The sequence below is a fragment of the Podarcis pityusensis genome (genome assembly GCF_964106645.2).
Source record: "Podarcis pityusensis genome assembly, chromosome: 2".
Lineage (NCBI taxonomy): Eukaryota > Metazoa > Chordata > Lepidosauria > Squamata > Lacertidae > Podarcis > Podarcis pityusensis.
Window position 1 is genome coordinate 96,949,439 of NC_138029.1, and position 14,295 is coordinate 96,963,733.

Consider the following 14,295-nt stretch of genomic DNA (forward strand, 5'->3'; position numbering starts at 1 on the left):
CAAATGAGCTGACAAGAGTGTCTGTAGAGCAGAAACAGGGCCTCTTCCTTCAGCCTTTGTGGCCCCGAAGTGTTCGCGATGGCCCGAGCATTGGTTGCGCCTCTAGCAGTCCAGGCACGATTCAAGAGAAGCTCCGCAACCACTATGCGCCAAAGCCGTCCAAGATTACTGACTGCCATGCGTTCTACCACCGGAACCAGGCAGAGGGGAAGTCAATTAACAACTACACCACCACCCTCCAACCGGCTGCAATACACTGCGAGTTCCGAGACTTAGACGATGCCCTGATGGATCAAATCGTCTGCGGGGTCCAGGACATCTGTCTGCAACTGCTTATCCTTGCCAAGCCAGACCTCACGCTGCAGAAAGCCATTGAGGAGGCCATGGCCTTGGAAGCTGCTGAACTCTCCGCCCAGGAAATCCGCAAGGCCAGTAGCCTGTATTTAAAAGACTATGTTCACTGGACAAACTGCACATGTAAAGCTGTTTGGTGAATAGGGTCAGTTAATATGCTTATGTGCCTTACTGAAACCAGTAACGGTTTTGCTGCATGTAATGGAACCACTATGATTGTAACTAATGCCTTATCTCGGTGGGGAGGGGTGTTATGTATTGAAGTTCTCACCCTGGCCACCAGGAGTATCATGTATATAGTTTTCACTCGGGTCCACGTCAGTTACTTTAGGCGGGAAACCCTGGATTGTTGTTGCTACAGTGTTGACAGTCGGCTGCCTATAAAAGCTGTTTGCTGATCAGTTCGGTTCCAGCTTACAAATAAATAGCTGCTGTGGAGAAATCGCTGCATCGTCTGCTATGTCTACCCACTATTTAACAATCCCATCAGGTATAATACTTTGACTTCTATTTTAAAGTGGCAAGCAGTGAATAGCATATGTATTGTCTCTTAACTACTGGCTCCACACAAGTGTTGGGCAACGAAACATGGTTATATACAGCTGTCTAGAGGGGCTCCAAAGACCCTGGGGGCAGGGCTGGAGTGCGCAAGCTGGCTTGCACTTAAAGAGATAACATAGAATTAATTCACTGTGCCTGAACATGCCACACGCATGCCCTTTGCAACCGAGGTGGCATCTGATGCATGCATGTTTTGTGCTCAGGGGCTTGTACACAAGTGAGCACAGTTGTGCGAGAGGCAAGTGCTGTGGTTCTTAGTGTTAAGCGCAGCTGCCTTTTTAAATTAGCATCTTCAGAATGGAGACCACAGCATTGATGTGGGAGATATGTGTCAGAAGAAACAAGGTGGAGAGACAGGAAATACTAGCCTTAACTAAGAAGCCATGAGCTTGCGGGTTTCTGAAATTATCAGTAGTCACAGCCCACTAACTATTTTATCTCCGACTTCTCGCATCACAGTCACTACTTTTACACTTTTACATGTTGTGTGCAGATGAATCCAACACGATCTCAGACCGTGGAGATTTCTTTTTTAATTTCTCATAGCATCCTACTTTGCACCCCTTGCCTTCTGCTTTATTCTCCAGATGAATCCAGGCTGAATCCAGATTTGAGGGGTCCTGAGCAAAGTCTCTCTGGTGGCTCCTTACCCCCTCCCTGCATCTGACAGTGGCAGGGGTAAGCACTGGTAGGCCCTGCTGGGGTCCTGGCCACCATCTTAGGGTGCCAGGTCTCCTCCGGCGTTGCATTGTTGTCTCTGCAGAATGAGACCATTCCTCTTGCTCTTCAAAGTCACGTAATACAAATTGGTGGCTGATGGGAAACAGCTTGGAAGAACCTAAAACCCCATTCAAATTTAGACCCATAACAGATTTCTTCCCCCTTCAGGAGAATTTTCACATCCTTAATACAATTTTCCATGTTTCAGAAAGCGTTAAACAACTGAGACTTTGCCCTAATGTGATGTAAACGTGATCCCCCTTCCCTTATGGGGGATTTCTTTATGTTTTCCCATTGGTGCAAACCAGTATGCCTTCTATGCCATGTATCACATTACAGCAACTTGGAGGAAATTAAATCCTTAGCATTATATTTTGCTTGCTGCTGGACAATTAGGTATAGCAGCTGCAGACAAAAGTTACCCCACCATTAGGCATTCTGCATGCTGTCAGTGCAGGGGAACAACTGAGCGAAAGAAGGTGGGGGGAAATGTGGGCCTTGTTGGTAAACGAGGAAGGATTCTGGTGGCAGTTGCTTCTTTCTGCCACCCACAGCATACCAGCTCCTGCTCTTAATGACAGTTCGGTTGGAGGGGGCATTTTCCACTGTAAACTGTGCTTTTTCCAGTTATTTTAATGTGATGCATCATGTTTCTCGCTCCACATCAGAATAATCACTGTGCCATAGTAGTTGACTCTGGTTGTATACCCACGGGATTGAATTCAACTTGTTGTTGTTAGTATACCTATCTAAATTAATAAACCCTAGTCATGTCCACTACTTTCAGTGGGTCTCCTCTGAGTAGGCCTTAATTGCATCCATAATTGGAGATATGTGAATATGTGAACCTTTGCTGGTGGAATTTGATTTTTAATTCTGTTTACTTTGCCCCCCATGGAAAATGTGTCTGTCTATTCAGATTAGGTGATAGATAGATAGATATAGATAGATAGATAGATGATAGATAGATAGATAGATAGATAGATAGATAGATAAGCCCACTGATACCTAGTGAACTCTGTGGCTGAATCAGGATTTGAAATCGGGTCCTCCCAGTTCTAATCTGACACTTTAACCACAACACCACACTGCCCCGGGACAGAAGTCAGAATTACAAAGACTAAGAGTGTGTTCATTTTACTGTTCACAGTGGCTCCAGTGTGCTCCCGCCACTGGTTTTCTAAGCTGGGTTCAAACGGCATTAGCTGCAAAACAGATGATGACTCATTTGCAGGTGAAAGAACTGGAATTCATCATGGGGAAAGAAATCATCAGGGAAAGACATCCATGTCCTCGATCTGTTGTGTGGACAGCACTTGGATTGGGGAGAGGGGGACCAACCTTGCGTGGTTCAAGCTATGTGAAAATACTCTTAAGGCCATAATCCTTAAACACACACACACACACACACACACACACACACACACACACACGGGTGTTATCTAATTGAGCTCAATGGGCTTTATTTCTAGGTAGGCTTGCCCAGCAAGCTTCTCTGAAAGTCTGCAAAACCTAAACATAACAGAAACATTAACATTTTGCAATGCTCAGACCAAATAGCTCTCCCGTTTCCATTCTGCAAACAAAATTACTCATTTTCAACTTGATTTAGGGCCATTCAGTTTAAACGCAGAGCCAGATTTTTTCTTTTCTTTGAGTACCAGTCTTGTTCTCTCTTGTTTGGCTTGGCTACATTTGGTATCGCCAACTGATGGGGAATGTGTACACGGCAGCAGGCAAGCGACCACTGCAAGATGGACTCATGCCCAGCCTAACTGGCAAAAGCCATCCAGCAAGCTCTGGCTTCCTTATTGGCTGGGTTGATACTCAGGGAGGGCAGACTGACAGATGGTATTTAATCTGCAGTTGTTCACCCCCTGCTCAATCTGCCCACCCCGCTGAAACCTGGAAATTCTCCACTAACTGTTGCCCCATTTTAGAAGGTCCTTGAGAAACTAACCATCCTCTTGGTTTATATGCACCTGGCTTCTGTAGGATATTGTTCCCACTGCTCCCACTTTCAGCATATGCATGTCCTCAACACTGCAAGCGAAGCTTTGCTTGAGGATTCCTCCCAAGATAATGCCAATGTCAGGAACTGGCTGGACAAAGAGGAGTGGTGGGAGGCACCAGCTGGGGAACCCTCAAGGGAAACCTCAGAAGAGGAAGGCTCAGAGCCAGGGGATTGGTAGTGGGACACTGAGGAGAGGTCAGAGGGAGAAGATGGGGAGGAGGGGCTGGATGCTGAAGGGGCAACAAGGTTTAGTGAGCAGGAAGAGCCTGTGACAGAGAGCAGTTCAGACTCCAAGGCGGAAGCAGAGGCTGCTGAAGAATCTGCTGCGGTGACAAGCTCCCTCCCCTCCTGGTCTCCAAGAATGTGCAGAATAATGAGGAGAGCAGAACAGAGGCCAGAGGTGCACAGGCGCAGTTTGAGACTGCTTGGGAAACATCTGGGAGAGGAGGAGTCTTAGAAAAGGTGGAAGGCAGGGACTTTTAGTCCTGGCCACTGCTCCATAGGGACAAGGCCTACTGGGAAGTGTTGCAGAGTTGCATGCCATTTCCTTGAATTAAAGAGTTAACTTCACTGACAACAGAGCCTGCGTCTTTTGTGCTGACTAGTGTCTGACTCTAGCCCTGACAGGCAATTACACCCTGTTGTTGTTGTTAACATCTTGGTATTGGATGCAACTATGGGACTTGGCTGGCAGACTTTCCTAGGACTGCTCTTGTGCGGCTAGCAAGCCATGCATGCTCCCTTCCTTGCAGTTCATTGGCTCATTCGCCAGAGAAATTCTGATGCTGGGCAAGGAAGAGGACAGTGATGCAGTCCTGGAGGTTTTGCTGAATATGATAAGAAGGGACCAGTTGGTTAAAGGTATACAGGTCGGAGTCAAACAATACAAATTGAGAGCATTTGCAGATGACTTAGTATTGACGTTATAGGAGCCAGAATCTAGTACCAAAAGGGTTTTAGAACTGATTCAAGAATTTGGTCAGGTTGCAGGGTTTAAACTGAATAAGTCAAAAACCAAGGTTTTAGAGAAAAATTTAACACCAATTGAGAGAGAGAGGTTTCAGAATGAGACAGGTTTAACAGTGGTTAAGAAAGTCAAATACTTGGGGATTAACATGACAGCAAAAAATGGGAATTTATTTAAAGACAACTATGAAAAATGCTGGGTTGAAGTGAAAAAAGATTTAGAAATTTGGTCAAATTTGAAGCTTTCACTGCTAGGCCGCATTGCTGCGATAAAAATGAATGTATTGCCCAGAATGTTGTTTTTGTTTCAAACATTGCAAATTGTGGACAAAATGGACTGTTTCAAGAAGTGGCAGAGAGATATTTCTAGATTTGTCTGGCAGGGCAAGAAGCCTAGAATAAAATTTAAAATACTAACAGATGCAAAGGAAAGAGGTGGATTTGCCCTGCCAGACTTGAAACTTTACTATGAATCAGCAGCTTTTTGCTGGTTGAAAGAATGGTTGCTTCTTGAAAACGCAGACATTTTGGATTTAGAAGGTTTTAATAACGTATTTGGATGGCATGCATATTTGTGGTATGATAAGGTCAAAGCGCATAAAGCATTTAAAAACCATATTGTCAGGAAAGCACTGTTTAATGTCTGGATAAGATAAAAGGACTTATTGGAAAATAAAACTCCAAGGTGGCTGTCACCGATGGAAGCGAAAGCTCAGAAAAAACTCAATATGGAGGTCAAAATGCCGAAATATTGGGAAATTTTAGAACAAGATGGAGATAGGTTGAAATTGCAGAGTTTTGAAAAACTAAAAAACAAAGTGCGAGACTGGCTTCATTATTATCAGATAATGGAGGCATACAATTTGGACAAGAAAATCGGCTTCCAGGTGGAAAAATCAAAATTAGAAACAGAATTGTTAGAACCCAAAACTAAGATTTTGTCAAAGATGTATAACTTGCTGTTGAAATGGAATACTCAGGATGAAACGGTGAAATCTGCTATGATTAAATGGGCACAAGATGTTGGACATAACATAATGATGGCTGACTGGGAACAGTTATGGACCACAGGTATGAAGTTTACGGCATGTAATGCCTTAAGAGAGAATATTATGAAAATGATATACAGGTGGTACATGACCCCAGTCAAGCTTGCAAAAATCTACCATTTGCCCGATAATAAATGTTGGAAATGTAAGGAAACTGAAGTTACATTCTTTCACCTATGGTGGACGTGCCCAAGGATTAAGGCTTTCTGGGAGATGATTTATAATGAATTAAAAAAGGTATTTAAATATACCTTCCTGAAGAAACCAGAGGCCTTTCTTCTGGGCATAGTCGGCCAATCGGTGTTAAAGAAGGACAGAACTTTCTTTATGTATGCTACAACAGCAGCAAGAATACTTATTGCAAAGTATTGGAAGACACAAGATCTACCCACTCTGGAAGAATGGCAGATGAAACTGATGGATTATATGGAATTGGCGGAAATGACTGGCAGAATCCGAGACCAGGGAGAAGAGTCGGTGGAAGAAGATTGGAAGAAATTTAAAGAATATTTACAGAAATATTGCAAAATTAATGAATGTTAGAATGATGTTGGATTGAAGTTAAGTGGTTTCTAGCTGTAATGGTATAAAAGAATATGAAAAAATTGGATTCTTAACAGGTAAATTAAGGTTGTAATATATTAAGATTAAAGATCAGGATAAAATAAGGAGGGAAAGGAATTGCTGAACTAATAAATTGAACTGGAATACAAAAAGGGGAGGTATGAGGAGGTCCGGGAAACAAGTAAATGAAAGATAAGTGATGAAAAGATTGAATTGTTTTTAACTATTTTTATTTTGTATTTTTTTCTTTTCTCTTTTTCATTTTGTAACATTGTAAAAACCTTAATAAATATTTATAAAAAAAAAGAAAGGAAGAGGACAGTGATGAATCCAAGAAGATGCATTGCTTCCCATGACGCTGTATGTCGTTCTGCATGTCTTCCCCTCAAGTATATACTCCCTTCTTAAATGTGGAGGTGCCATTTCTGTGGCTCTCAAAGCAGGCTGTTTGGGCTCTCTAGGCATCCACAGTAAAGGAGAGGGAGCAGGAATTTGGGTCGGAGGCTACACGATGACAGAGTGAGGTCCATGACAGGTAAGGGGGAGAATGCCTTTTTCACAGGGAGAAAATACGAAGAGGGAAGATGAGGTAAGGCGGAGAGAGAGACACACACCAGGCATATGGGCAACTGCAGGCTGCCAGGGCCATCCACTCATGTCAATCTGAACTGCTGGCGCATGGTTTCTGGCAGCAGGAAGAACTCCCTTTGAGCTGAAGCATTTCTCATGCCATAGATGGGAGCTTTATATTCACCCCTCAAAGGCTAAATTGTCCCTGTCAGCTAGACTGCTTTTGGGTTCAGTGTAATTAGTTCTTATTTGTACTGCTGTAAAATACCAAGAGGAAAAAATAGCCCAGCCCCTTAGTAATTACTTCATAATATATGTGAATGCTCAGGTGCTTTCCTGACAGACATGACTTCAGGGTTTAGGCACTTCTCCTAAGATTTCATTGCCAGCATATTAGAATGAGGAAGCATTGCTCTGAGTTGCTTTTTGCTTGCAGGAAACAGGGGGTTCCTTTTTGGTTTAATCTCGGGGCCACATACCCAGTTTACAAGGGCATGCGTGCTGTCCCAAAGTGTGTATGAGCATGCAGAGTCTCTGGGTGCATGAGCGCATACTCCCTCTCCGCCTCTCCTAGCATCAAGCTACTAAGCCAAATTGTGGTAATGAAAATATGAGTTTAGCGGAGGAGCAGGGAGGGCCACAGCACAGAGGTAGCGAAAGGTCCCAGGTTCAACCCCTGGCTTCTTCAGGTAGTGACCCCTGCCTGAAACTCTGCTGAGCCACTGTCAGCCTGTGTAGATGGACTAAAAGGTCTGACTCCGCATAAGGCAGCTTCTAACATTCCTAGCAAAGGGTCAAATGGTCTTGTGATGGACAAAACATGCAGGGAGCAAGCAATTCTAATCATATTTACACACCTGGGCAGAGTGGATCTGGCGGCAAAGTTGGAAGGGCTGGAGAATACATGCAGCCCTGTGTTTTAGGGACTCTAGTTATCAGTGAGCAAAAGACAGTCATTGAAAATGAAACTTTTGGAAGCATATCTAGTAGCTACTAACTTTTGCCTGCTCCATTTAAAAACAAAAACAAAACAATAGTGAACATTATCATATGCACATCCTATCAGTGAATTTCATGGGTTAATGATTTTTGTGTATAAATTTTTTTCTTCTTGAACCTCTGATTTTTCAATGGTTCTGTTCAGTAACACAAGAATGAGCCTAGCCTTAAGCATATCTGCTTCCCACTTCCCTCTTTTCCTCTGACGTGGCCATGAAAGATTGATAACATTTTTTAAATAAATTTTTTATTAATTTTCACAAAATTATAAACAAAACAAACAAATAAACAAACAAACATGGATCATAACCTTATTAAAATTACACTTATTAACATTGTTAAGTGACTTCCTCGCTTCCCCTTGGTTGAATTTCCATGCACTTCTTTTTAACGGTTTTCCAAATCAAAGTTCTTATGAAATTTAACTTAAACATTAACATCCTTATATCCTTTAATTTTAAAATTAAGCATATTGATTCATCACTTAACTTATATGAAATCCTAAGCCAATTAAATATCTGCAAGCTATTTCCAATTAATTTAATTTTACATATTTAACTAAATAATCATTAAATTTTGTCCATTCTTCCTGATACTCCTCCTCCTTCTGGTCGCGGACTCTTCAGGTTAGGTCGGCTAGCTCCGAAAACTCCATCATCTTCATCTGCCCGATTACATTTTAGAGTAACCTCAGTTTGGTGTATTGTCTGAACCCTAGACTGTGGCATGTGTTAACTATGGTTAGTTCAAAACAGTCTCTCGCATACTGTATGGGGTGCAAATAAATGCCTCCTTCCTATCAGCTACTTCTTCTTCTCTGTACGGATAAAGATCCCTATGTTTCACTTTCAGGTCCTCTAAAACCATAGGAATACAGCTGGAAGAGCTCTCTTTGATCAACCTTGCTGTGCACCCAAGTGCAGTCAAAGAATTAAAGTACATCCAAGAGTGCAAGACAAAAATTTATGACCCATAAAGGCTGGCTTAAAAAGAACAATCGCCATGTCCTACAATAAAGGCTGAGTGCAGATGTGGGCGCATATAACTTTTTGCGGGTGGAAACATTTCAGGTTCTGGAAGAGTCTCATTAGATGTGTCTCTTTCTAGAAAAAGAAGTAGCCTAGAATACTAGCAGCCCTTATAAATTGTCCCTGGTGAACAGTTTGTTTTGTCTGCAACAGACAGATTTTTTGGGGGGTGGGGGGAGCAAGATTGAAATTGACAGCTGTGAAGCAGCAATGCCAACCGTGTTTTAGTCACTGCACAATCTCTTATTTTATACAGTGGTTTTCATGCTAAATTAGTAAATAGTAAGTGAGACACTTCTTTATGGCAGTAGGGATACCATTACCTCATTCTAGACAGACTCTCATTGGGAACCCCAGCAAGTGACCACACAATCTGCTCAAAAGACACGTGCAACACTCATATTTACAAAATTAGCTGGCCTGGGGTGCCTGTGACTGATATGCCAACAAAGGCAACACAGCCAAAGGTCATTTTAATCACGGCAGACTTCAATAGGGAGAGAAAAGGATCTATGGATCTTATCAAGTGGATTTCATCTTCCAGTCCAGGCTCACTTGCACTCCATCTCCTTCAGCAGCCTTGGGTAGAAGGAAAAGCTGGGGCAAAGAGGTACAGACACCATATCAGCACAGGATTCACACATTACACTGAGGCCAATCTGGGTTTGCCTCCAAGTCCTGCCTGTGGGCTTCGCTAGACTAGATGGAGGTTCAGCCTCACCTGTCAGGGCTGTTATTGGGTTATATATGGGGCACCTTGTGGGTGGCTTCCCTCCTTGATGGGTTTTGCAATGTTCATGGCGATTGGCAAAACTGTTTCTCACTGAGAGTAAAAAATGTAAAGGGAACAAGGGGAATATATTGCTCATAAAAATATATAGTGTTCATGTGTTCCATGCGCAAGCTACTCTTGTGGTAAAAAGTTCCCACAGCTGCAGGATTAATAAATCAGCATATACTCGTGCTTCCTCTGTAAAGGTCAGTGCATTTGCTGCTCTCACTTTCTCTTGAGCTAACGAATGGGATGCGAACATGTTGGCAGTTGGGTCATCCTATGTAAACCTTATTTCCACACTCTGCAATGGGGTTGAAACCTCATTTCCACAGTCTGCACCCTACCATCACCCTGTTCTTTTCTACCCAACACTCACCAATTAAAAAGCAGTCTTTAAAACAGAGGGATGCCAGTAGCTTTAGCAGTTCCCTGCCCAAAAGACTTGAGACATTTAGATATTTACAACTCTCTCATGTTGAGTCTAGAAAGATTTGCAGTTCCTTTGTGTCTCAGATGTTAATAAATAATAATTCAACACCATCACCATGCCGTGGCATGACCATCGTCAAATGACCTTTGGGAAAGTTTGCTTTTCCCAAATAGTTTTTCCACGGTCAAGCTGTAACGTGAACAGGTTACCTCTTTAACTAGATACAATCCTTGTTGACTCAGTGTACTAGTTTAAGCAAATATTTGACATTGTCCATTATCCTAGCCATTGTTCTACTGGCTCCTGTCTGTTATCAGGTAGTGTGGAGGGGGTGAAGAATTGTGCTCCTTTAGGCTGGAAGACTTTGTCATTGGAGACCAGCACAAAGCAGTCACTGTCACAACTGGTCAGTGTCACAATCCCACACAACATCTGCATCCTGGTTTTTGTTAGCAAAACACCAGGCACTGGACAGAAGGCAGGCAGGTGCTGAACAGCCTGCACAGGAACACCCCCATGTCTCACTCATGTTTGCAGAACGAGACTGGCATGGCAAAATGCACCCATTTGCAGTTCTTTCCATGGGTTTTGCTCTGTGTGCAGCCTGCCCAGGGCTGACATGGGCCCATGGGAAATACATGACAGAAATGCTGCCAACCTGCATAATACTACAAAAAGGCATTTGAACTGGAGGCAAACCTATTATGTGACAATGGTGCTAATTTGTTGAACGTGCAAGGTTATAGGAACTGTTTTGTGCTTCTACTTCCTTTTGGATGAAAGAGCACTGGAGATTTATGGCAATTTGTATGCTAGCATACTGTTTACTTACAAATATACAGGCTCAGCAAGCCCAGGGGGCATCAGTCCCCCAAGCAGCAGCACCTATGGAGTTCAAAGTTCAAAAATTTGATTTCTCTGGCCCAGTTCTCCTTTCCAGATGTCGTGGCCCACAGCTAAGACGGAGTAAACAAGTTTCTCAGCCTCTTGTGACCTGATGGCTGAGGTGACCTGTTGCTTTGAGCAACTGTAAATTAACATATTTTATGACCAAACCACACCAAGGGCTCGTTCATGCTTCCGCTTGACCCGTGCCTGAAAAAGCACGGGGTTGAGATGTTTTCCACTTGTCTCGTGCTTTCTAGGCACAGGTCCAAGCAGTTTCTCGTTTGCTCTGCAGCTTTCTCTGGGAAAGCCCAGTCTTTACCGCTGAATCAGAACAAACAGCAATCTGCAGAAAACCCAATTGCCGCTTGTTCCGATTCAGCAGTAAAGAGCAGGTTTTCCTGGGGGAACGTGGCGAGGCAAATGGAAGGATGGACGAGCCCTCAGCTGATCTCAGGAGAGCACAGCTGGTAACTGTGTGCAAGAAGGAATTCCTCTGGCAAAGTGGTGCTCCTACCCAGTGCAGCAGTAATAAATACACGACACATATTTTGGAAAGGATTGTACAAGCATTCGGGAACTATTGCCAGAGGAAGGTTTAGCAAAGGAATGCTTTGCAGTTCTGTTTACTCTACTATCACAGAGTGATATTCCCTACTGTGCAGAGGGGCCAGAATGGGCCCTGTGTTCCACTTAAACTCTTGACAGCATGAACTCCCTACAGGATTTGTTCAGCAGCTCAAGGATTCCATAACAACAGCTTGCAAACTCTCTGCACCACTGCCTGGCTGCATCCTCACATGAACAAAGGCAAACAGCATCAGCTTCTCCGGTGGGATGTGTTGTATATATTTTTTCTATGCGCTCTCTCTCTCTCTCTCTCTCTCTCTCTCTCTCACACACACACACACTTATTTACAGAAGTACATTCCTTCAACTAGAGATGAAATCCTATGCCTTTTTACTTGGAAGTAAGTTTCATTAAAATCAAGTTCTGATATAATGCAGCTATCTTGCTGAAACCTGGGGTACATTCACATTAGTGACCTGAAATGCAGCCCCCTCCCCAACATTTTCACAGAGCTGTTCACATCAGAGAGGGGGCAGGGATGTCTTCACTTGACGTACATGACCTTTTTGGTTTCCCTGCCCCTGCAAAGTTGTGTGTGTGTGTTCATCTGCGCTTGCACAACCGCTGTTAGGGTACGTCCACATTACTGCTGATACATCAAACAGTTGTATTTGTCAAGAAACTACAGGGTCAGTATGGATTGTGGCCAACGTGATGTGATTGCAGCTTCAAAAAATTGCAGTGGAAGCACACTGGATGCGGAGTAAGCCTAACCCTAACCCTAAGTACGTTTGGGGTTGGATAGGAGACCAGGGATGCCCAAGGGTTTGGTTTTGTTGGTACTTTTAAGCAAAATGATCTGATTCACACATCCTGTAACTAATTTGTGTATTGGAATGCAGTTATTTTTCAGCTTTCATGCTTCTTCAAATTTTGTAATGTAGTTCTCCGTTCAAAAGAAGAATCAAAATGCATATAAAATGTGCATTTTTAAGTACGTGCAAGAATGCATGTTTTTGATTGAAATGCAAACAAAGGGGTTATTTTAGAGTAAAACACAACTCAGAAATGTGAGTTAAAAAGGGGGGGGGCAGAACAACGTGGAAATAGGATGGAAAGGGGAAAGGACTTCTAAATTAGCACATGCAGAACTGGCATGGACTGATGGATCTGTCCATCCCAGTGGGAGACCATCTGAGAAGCTTATGTGTATGTCACATTGAGTTCCATCATGGAAGAAAGGCAGAATGTAAAGCTAATGGGTGATACTCAATAATAGTTAAGACTAGACCCACTGAAATCAATAGACTTAAGTAACTTAGTCAATAGCGTGAGTGGCCATGTGTGAGAGAGGAGCTTCTCAATGCTGGCTCCATGGCTAGGGAATTCCCTTCCATCAGATCCACATCACATTTCTGTGCTGCAGGCTTTGCAGGGTTTTGGAGGGCCCCAAAGAAATGATGTTTCTAGGCGTGATGTTTATTAGCTGGGTACTGGCTGGACTGAATCATATTTTATCTAGCCCTGTTTAAAAAAATTCTGAGCTGCTGAGTTGCAGTTTTTAAGTTTAAATTTTTATATCCTTGTCTTTCTCTTTTGTTGTTTTGACCGCAAGGCACACTGAACAGGTTTCTGTCCTGAAAAATATCTTAAATAAAAATATAACAACCCGCTTAGGTCCATTAATAGGTCTGCTCTGAGTATGACTTAGTTGGAAATCACCCGGTGTAATAATAAATCAAATACTTGAGAGTTTCTTCTGTGTATACATTGAGGTCACGCAGCTGACCAAACTAGCTTGGGGTGAGTGCTCTGGCATGCGTCTTCTTAGTTATCCCTGTCGTCTTGCCAAGTGGTTAGGCAGTTCAGGTGTGTGGAGCAACAGAAATTAGAATTTGTAGTCAACATGGCTGCTTGTAAAAGGCCCATAGCTTGTGAAAGGATTATGCTACAAGATGTCAGGAGAGGTTATCCCAGTATTGTCCTCTGCTTTTCTTTTTGGGAAGGATGTGGTCCCACATCCCATGCTGAGCAAAAGCATTGTGGGAAAGAATGAAGTAGGCCTCATCCAGGGCATTGCATACCCTTTCAAATTCTCTGGAAAAAAGGGACATCACGCTTTTTTGTGTGAGATCTCGGCGGCCATTTGGGGTGCTATGATCTTGCACTTTTGCCTTGAAAATGTGTGTTTTTTGGGGGGGATGAGGTGCATGTGACTTGCCCAGGAGCGCACCCCAGAATATGCGCTTCCTAGTTTGGGGTCAGAAAAACGACTTGGGATGCGCTAACAGTGCCGAAGCTGAGCAAGTCTGGGGATGACGTTCCTCAGCCCAACTCAGCTGCTATTTCCTCCTGTTAGTGGATTCAGACACAAGCCTTCTCAGAGGTCCAGAGACCCTAGGCATCGTAAAAGCAAGGCCCTCAAGTTTTGAGGCCCCTAGCAATTAAAAAAAAAAATGAAGACGCATAAAAACAAAATACAGTGGTACCTCGGGTTAAGTACATAATTTGTTCCGGAGGTCCGTTCTTAACCTGAAACTGTTCTTAATCTGAAGCACCACTTAACTGTTCTCATCCTGAAGCAAAGTTCTTAACCCGAGGTAATATATCTGGGTTAGCGGAGTCTGTAACCTGAAGCATATGTAACCTGAAGCGTATGTAACCCAAGGAACCACTGTATGGCACAATGGGGCAGTGGGGAGGTGAGAAATTATCTGAATTTCTTAAAACACACACACACGTTTTCTAGCATTTTTGAGGGCAAATGCTGCCCCAAGCTAAGAGAGCATCACATTCTGGTGTGGCAGGC

At 43.3% G+C, this 14,295-nt stretch overlaps 3 long non-coding RNA genes across 3 annotated transcripts in view; 2 read left to right on the forward strand and 1 right to left on the reverse strand.

Moving 5' to 3' along the window:
* LOC308471700 overlaps positions 1-14,295 on the reverse strand; it is a 242,766-nt gene that overhangs the window by 133,946 nt on the left and 94,525 nt on the right. The gene's annotated exons all lie outside the window — the stretch shown is intronic.
* Positions 1-14,295, forward strand: part of LOC308471696 — a 115,183-nt gene that overhangs the window by 95,691 nt on the left and 5,197 nt on the right. The gene's annotated exons all lie outside the window — the stretch shown is intronic.
* On the forward strand, positions 2,906-8,813 carry LOC308471692. Its single transcript, XR_013983089.1, has 3 exons — positions 2,906-4,470; positions 6,567-6,763; positions 8,650-8,813. It is a non-coding gene; the product is annotated as an uncharacterized lncRNA (long non-coding RNA).